A 7,469-nucleotide genomic window follows, 5' to 3' on the forward strand; every position below is an offset into this window, starting at 1 on the left:
TGGCTTAATACATGCATTTGCAGCCATTTTCTAGTTATGTGACAGCTAGAAAAAAAATGAGGAAGACTATTTGCTATGCACATAACTATCTGCCATCAGATTTCATCACAGTGCCAGAGAAATGTAAGCCCTGCTATCACCTTTTTTATTTATTTTTAAAAAAAGAGAATATATTACTGCAATTTGTCAAAACAAGACATTAAGTTTCCTCTATGTTGTCACTTTTAGCATCCTATAGAATTATTAAATATGTTTCAGGTAGCCAGCAGACATCTCTGAAAGATTTGACTGAAGTACATGTAATGTGTATTTTTGTAAAATAATGTATATGACATTTTACGTTCCCCGTTTGAACACAATTTGAACTGATGTGTGGCACTTTTCTGCAAATACTTTTCCTTTGCTCCCCACACAGTTTCCTGTTTATGTGCCGCAACCAAAGCCTGCGAAAAATGTAATTAGTCATATCAATATGACAACAAGTGGACTTCAGATGGAGTCCATGTTTAGCTTAGCATGATTTCAAGGAAATAAGCATATATGCAAGTAACAAAATAACAGAGGTACTCTAAAGGCTTACATCCGTTGAAATCATTGCTCCTCGGGTCTCTCATACATATTCTGTATTTATATGCTCTAATCTTTCCAAACTACGGTGTAAAAAAAAAAAAAAAAAAAAAAAAAAAAAAAAGGTCTGTTTGAGTAGTAACATCAGGCGAACTAATGATCAGGCAAACAGCTTCAGGCTGTTGAACAGCAGCAGCAGCTGGACCGACTCCCACTGGACTCCACCCGAACATCCTCCAGCAGTCCAAACCTCATCAAACATTCAAACACTGATACCAGAACTGGACAGTCAACTGAAATGATTAATGGGACTCTGCTGTTTTCACACGAAAACGTTTCACAGCTGTGATGAAAGCGTCAACGGAGACGATAAAGGAACATAACATATTCTAGGAGTGACTTTAACCATTTACGAAAGAGAAGAAAAGAGTCAGAGTGGCACGGGGGGATAATGTGAGACAAAAGAAAGGGCTGACAGAGGATAGGGTCAGGAGGAAGAGGAGGGAGGCAGCTGACGTGGCTTCAGAGGCTCAGCTGGAAGTTCGTTCATTCGCTTGTCTGCTGATAGAAACATCACAGCTCCATCCTCTCTGACTGAAGGTCTGCTATCAGCGGGCTGCAGCCTGTTATGGGAGACAGAGAAAGAAAAAGGAAAAAAAAAAAATAGAAAGAAAGTGAGGCAGAAAGAAAGACGCAGGCGGGGATCAGCAGCTTAAAGTTCATTATGCAGATTGTGGAGCTAAAATGCTTCCAGTCTGCGAGTCTAATTTCTCTTTCATGGTCTTTGTGAGTGTGGCGTTCCTCCATTACAGGTTAGCAAAGAGCAGCGAGGTCAGAACAATCAGATTAGCAATGCATCCCTCTGAATTCACCATTTGGATTTTTCCATCGGCTTTGAGCAGAAGAACAGTGAGCACAAGTTAGAGAAGGCAGCGTGCAGGTCTCAGAGTTTTTGTTGGGCTTTCTTTAAAAAATGGATATACTGTGATGGAAATAAACATTCACACAAGCTCAAGGTCAAACACTCACACACACAGACTCCCACGCTCAAACAAATAATAAGCTTTTTATCTTCTTCCTTTACTTTTTTCTGCAGTTGACACTAATTTAATTCACTAATTATAATCAGCTTTCGCTTAAGGCGAACAAAGCAGCGCTGCACTGTATATGTGTTATGCTAATATAAGATAGAGAATTTAACTTGCAAAGCTCCTGTCTGAACATTGTTCTGCCTGTTAAAAAACAATAAGGTTGTGCTGTATGGGAAATAAAATATATGAAGTACAAAGAAAGGTCATCTGAAGATCTGAAAACTTTTCCATAACATATTAATCAAATTATAGAAGGTCCACAGTAAGTTATAATAAATAAAGTACAATAATTAATATTCATTTGTATATTTAATGTATTTAGGATAACGTACAAGCCCAATGAGTACTCTTTACCACAATCACACAGTTAGATATTTATCACAAAACCTGCAAATGTAAATAACGCGCTTCTTAATGCATGTCGACTTACTGTCCAATTTGCCAGTGAGTGGGCTGATGGGAAGGAGTGGGAGGAAAACTGATAATTAAAAAAGATTATGTTACATCTGGAGATGATGAGATTTAGGAAATATGCTTCAATTTCTTACAGAGAGAGAAAAAAAGATCAAACTGCTGATTATCTGAGTCTAACTGCTGGAAATGCTGGACCGACTTTGTTCAAAGGTAATAAAATCAGCCCATTTGATAAGTTTTCTACCTGCAGACAGCCCTGCCCCCCAAAAATCAGGTTTGGGGACATTTACTCTTATTCTTTTACCAGTTACATATAAATAAGTTACTGAGTGATATTTTCTTTTAAGAGGAAAAAAGCACCACATTTATAAAAGCCCATAGATGCTATAGTTCACAGTCAGACTTCCATCTCCATTAAATAAGCACCAAAATCACTTTTGCCAACCCTCTGAGGTCTCGGCTTAAACATAGTTGTGAGTTGGTCCTATGTAGAGCCTATGGACAGCACTGTGAGCCGTGGTCTACATGTTGTAGTTGTTTATTCCCACCAGGCTTTACTGTCACAAACACCAGTATGTGGGCTACTCTTGCTAGTGACCTTGAAGCAGCTGTGGAGAAGTGCAGAAATGCACTGAGCTGAAATGGAACCAAGCATTAAAAACAATGGACACTGTCCACTTTGCTGCTGCCTGTGCTTTTGGTGTCCCCACCTTTTTAATTTGATGCTTTTTCGCTCCCTTTGCTATCCTACGCTTCCAGTCAGGATTCAGTCTAAGAAGAGCATCATCCACATACATCTACACATGGGTTGCATACCTCTCTGGGTAGGGTCTGCACAGGCAACTATCTAAAAATGCCAATGTAAAACCTGTGTCATCAGTAATGACTCCAAACCAATTCTTCACTCTAACTGTAATTTTAGTTTTTATGAAACTGTTCTCCCAAATCTCAGCAATCAGGGAACAAAGAAAATAATCATTGTATCTGACAAACATCAGCAGTTATTCACATTTTTCTCCATCTCCATTCTGCTCTTCTCCCAGATGTGGAGTGTCTGTAGTTATCCAGCAGCCCTCCTCCTCTGGGTGGAGACTGGTTGCTCCTCTCTGGCCGGCCACCTGTTGGCAATTATTGCAGCAGCATATAAGACCTGCACGCTCAATTAGTCATTGCCTGAGCATCTGCTAACCCATGTTAGCCGTATCGCTCAGTCTAGATCTTGTGTGAAAATTTACCTGTTTTTTCCTGTCTTCATAGTCGGCTCCTGGAGTGGGGTTCTTGCCTCAGTCATCCCCGCTTCCCTGGACCTCGGTCACCTGCTGCTGGTAAACCATTGCCAATTCTTTTGTCACTCACCTGCTTGCCTCCCTACGCCTCTGCCACGTGCTCACCTGAACCTCGGCTCCACCCGTCCCCTCTTGCTTCCCTCCACCTGTAACCAAATAAGGTGACTCAGTTTGACTTTGGGAACTCAGATTCACCGCTGGACCACTCTGACTGTGCTCTCCTCTCATTTCAGTGGTCATAGTTTCCCCCCGGCCCAGCTGCCACCTCCCCACAGTCACAGCTGTACCACTGTATTCTAGAGCTGCCTAGTTTTCAGTTAAATGCCTTAGCTTTGATAGCACGCCAACTAATATAGTGTCATAGTTTAAATTTGGATTTTGTGTTTACTATGTGGGAAAATAAACTTTTGTTCACTTACTGCTTCTCTTCCGGTTTGGATCCTGCGCTTGTGTTCATCTCATTTTCCTTGGGCCGCTGGGCCATGACATGGAGTTATGGTAGGATACAGATCCAGAGTTACCATCTATCATGAAGTATCATCAAGTAAAATTGTTTGCTATGGTTGAATACTGTATTAAACTAGACCGCAGTGTTTTTGTCAAAACATAACCACAATAGAAAGACTTAAGCCTTGTTAGCTGGCAAATGCTAACACTGTGTCTAATATATTTATGGAGTTTAATGTAAATGAGCGCTACGTGTGTCATGTTATAATTCAGTTTGCCAGAATGTGGCCCTTCACTTACTTTAGCTTCATCAGCTAGCCCACCCCGACCTAGATCTCTGCGAAAGTGTTTTGAGCTGTAGTGAACCAAAGCTAAAGGGTCAGTCTGTTCCTGTTACTTCATGCTGTAGCAAACTGCAGCCTCAGCTTATAATCAGCCTTAAACAGCTCGAAGTCTGTGTTTGCATACTTGTTCTGCACCTTATAAAGTGTTACTCTTGACCAAAGAACTGGCTCATTGTCATGTTAATATCTGTCTAGTCCACCCTAATCACGACATTCTGCACTGGCAGTATGCTTGCCGAGAAAACACTGTGCTGAATTGATGAGGATTACTTCAAGCTGCACGGATTCATTTGTGCCCACAGCTGCTGGAGTAAACACGGAGATCATGAGACTGGAAAGCAGTGATTACATTTTCTCTTGAAATGTAATGTGGGCTTCAAAAGTCAAGACATGAAGCAGACTAGAGATGTCAAGACTAGGCCCAAAAAAAAACCCCCAACCAAACATAACACACTATTCCAGTTTGTAACAATCCTTTAAGGTTTTAGCATCATCACTTCCTCCTTGAATCCTGAATGCGTCAGACCTGGAAAGAACTTTTTTATAACCATTTTGGCCAGATAGTGAAATAATTAGATCAGCTCCCTGAATTACTGTGAAACAGTTAATTAAGGCTGAGTGGGAGTGGATTTGAGGTCTTGGCAAACATAAGATTAATATTCTTCTGTTTACTCACACACACACTGGATGACAGATTACCCATGAGCCTCTGGGGCCAGGCCAAGGCATGCAGGCAGAGTCGTGGGTGGTCAGTTAGTTGACACAGTAACAAGCTGCTAGCCAGCGGCCTTCTGGGAAGGCGGCATCCACGACAGCCTGCGGGCTGAATGAGAAACAAGCAATGTGAGCATTCAGACTCATGATTAATGGCTGCTGCTGGTTTTACAGCAATGAGGAATATGAAAGTAAATGATAGTGTGGGTGTTAGAACAGAAAAAAATAACAGCATGTATCGAGGCACAGAATCACTCGTTGATCCATACGTTTGGGTATCGGGCTGCAGAATAATGAGAAGGTCTCAGAAACTGAGCAGAAATGACCCAACAAGGAGAGAACTGAGTAGAGGTGAGCCTCCTGGGAAATCAATATAATGAAACCTTCTCACCTGAAAGCACAGACGGACCGGCCGCAGAGCGACTGCCTTTCATCAGGCCGTCTAGCTGACAGTGTGGACAAACACAGAGGCTTCTGACTGAGGATTTAAGCAGCCTGTAAGGACATAACGGTGGCTTTATACACTGTTTGATAGACTTTAACTGCTCTGCTGCTTTAAGCCCTGTGTGGGAGACGGTCTTGTATGGTTCCCATTGAAATGCTAAGGAAAATGGGCATTAAAGGGCTTTTTAAGGAGGCTCTTTAAATGGCAACCTCATCCTCATGTTCATTTAAAGATTTAAAATGATGGTTCTCATGTACTATATTGCCAAAATTATTCACTCATCCATCCAAATTACTGAATGAAGATGTTCCAATCACTTGAATGGGTGTATGAATATCAAGCACCTAGGCATCCAAACATTTGTGAAAGAATGGGTAGTCTAAGGCAGCGGTCCCCAACCTTTTTTGCAAAGCAAGGTGCATAAAGACGTGGATGAGAAAGTTTGGTGTTGAAGAGTCCTTCACACTACACTAAACTTTTGGCAGTATAATGCATGTGGTGTCTTTCTCACTTCAGTCTGGAACAAAGTGTAATTGGGTCAAATATTTGTAATTAAATTACTCAAAAATAGTACATGCAGAGGAAATGAAACAGCAGTTATACCAGGAACTGTATATAAAACATGAACGTAACCACCAAGAAGTAACATGTTGGTTTGATACTGGTTTTTACCAAAAAGTGGAGGGTAGAACCTGAGAACATCTGTGTACAAAAACTTGTCAACCATAATTTACAACATGGATATAATGTGTTGAATATAACTCGAACCTAGCATTTGAGACTCTACATACGCTCATCAGAAAAATACTTGGTAAAGTAATAAATCAAGGGAGAAGTAAGACTTCTATATAATTTGAAGTCAGGGGAGCCAGTCATTGCTAGCCATTACAAAAAACTGCAGGTTTAAGACACTTCCACATGCATGGGCTTCACTTTTTAGACTCAGTGGCTAGATCCATGGTAACTGTTGCCAGTTTGTTGTACAGTGTGGCATATACCTGTGAAAAGTATATCCAGAAAGAATCTATATGCCATTTGCAGGTCAAACTGCAATTGTGGCATGTGATATCATAGATTAGCATGTTATCTCTGTTTTTGCTGGCATCTCTCAGTTGATCATAAGTAACAAGCCATTTATAAACTACTCAGTAGCAGCATATATTTAATTGAAAAGAGGTTTGTGGCAATGGAATATCCTTTTCTGCAGAAGCATTCATTTAAGGTAGGTGTAGGTGGGGTGATCCAGAGCAGGCTTAAAATTTAATGGACATGTCGTGCAGAGGTCAAACTGGAGCAATGTGTTACAATAAATATAATGAAATCATCCTGAGAGAACGAGGGCCGTCTGCAGCACATAAGCTGACGTCGTTACAGCTTGCCGGACCTTAAGAAGTAAATGAAGGCGAAGAGCTGGAAGGGCTCGGTCTGAGTCGGTGTCAGATTTAAGTGGCTTCTATAAACAAGCAGGCTGGTTCACATCTAATATACAGGTAATGAAAAGAGCTGCCATCTCCAGGAGTGGCCAGTGGGAATAAACAACCAAATGATGCTGAAACGAATATGGGTCAGATCTCATTATAGCTGCACATGTTTTCTTTCAGCCATGTGTGAATTTAATTCCTCTAATTAGCGGTCTGTACGTGCGGTGAAAGTAGAGTCTGGCTAGGTGTTAAATATGTGACACTTTTCATTTGAGCAGAGAAAGTTATTTGGTGTCAGGCGGCCGGTATTCCTGCTGAATGTGATTATAAAATTTGTACAGCCAGATCTCTGCCATCTGCTCTGGTGGCTTCACTGGTTTTTATAGATCAGAGGAGGCAGAGATTAAACCACGGATGAAAAATACAGCTGTAGACAGGATGATATGACTGCAGCCACACTCTGCACGCATGTGTGTACAAGACAGCTTCCTGGTATGGTGTTAGTAGTGGTGATATGCTCAGTAGGGTTGTGTGCACATACAGTATGGGAACCACATTAACCATATAATGCTCACCTTTACATTGAAGACATAGTTCAAAGTCAACATCCTTGTTTTGCCTCAAATTGTGCACTTCCGCTTGCTACTTTGTTGCTACCTTGTGTGTTCACACTAACACGCATGGCTACATGCATCTGGGAGAACTCAGCTGTTGGAGGAAATCTAAGATCAGGTACGGTG

At 41.3% G+C, this 7,469-nt stretch overlaps 1 long non-coding RNA gene across 2 annotated transcripts; it reads right to left on the reverse strand.

Annotated features, from left to right (window-relative positions):
• Window positions 1-698: 698 nt before the first annotated feature.
• On the reverse strand, window positions 699-5,348 carry LOC113010853 (uncharacterized). Of its 2 annotated transcripts, XR_003270392.1 has the most exons (6): window positions 5,255-5,348; window positions 4,826-4,972; window positions 3,778-3,833; window positions 3,308-3,504; window positions 3,082-3,190; window positions 699-1,190 (listed from the first exon to the last, which is right to left on the reverse strand). It is a non-coding gene; the product is annotated as an uncharacterized LOC113010853 (long non-coding RNA). The 2 variants fall into 2 exon arrangements; XR_003270391.1 differs by having other exon boundaries at window positions 3,308-3,833.
• Between the last annotated feature and the right edge of the window lie 2,121 nt (window positions 5,349-7,469).

This window comes from Astatotilapia calliptera, chromosome 18 (assembly GCF_900246225.1).
Source record: "Astatotilapia calliptera chromosome 18, fAstCal1.2, whole genome shotgun sequence".
NCBI classification, from domain to species: domain Eukaryota; kingdom Metazoa; phylum Chordata; class Actinopteri; order Cichliformes; family Cichlidae; genus Astatotilapia; species Astatotilapia calliptera.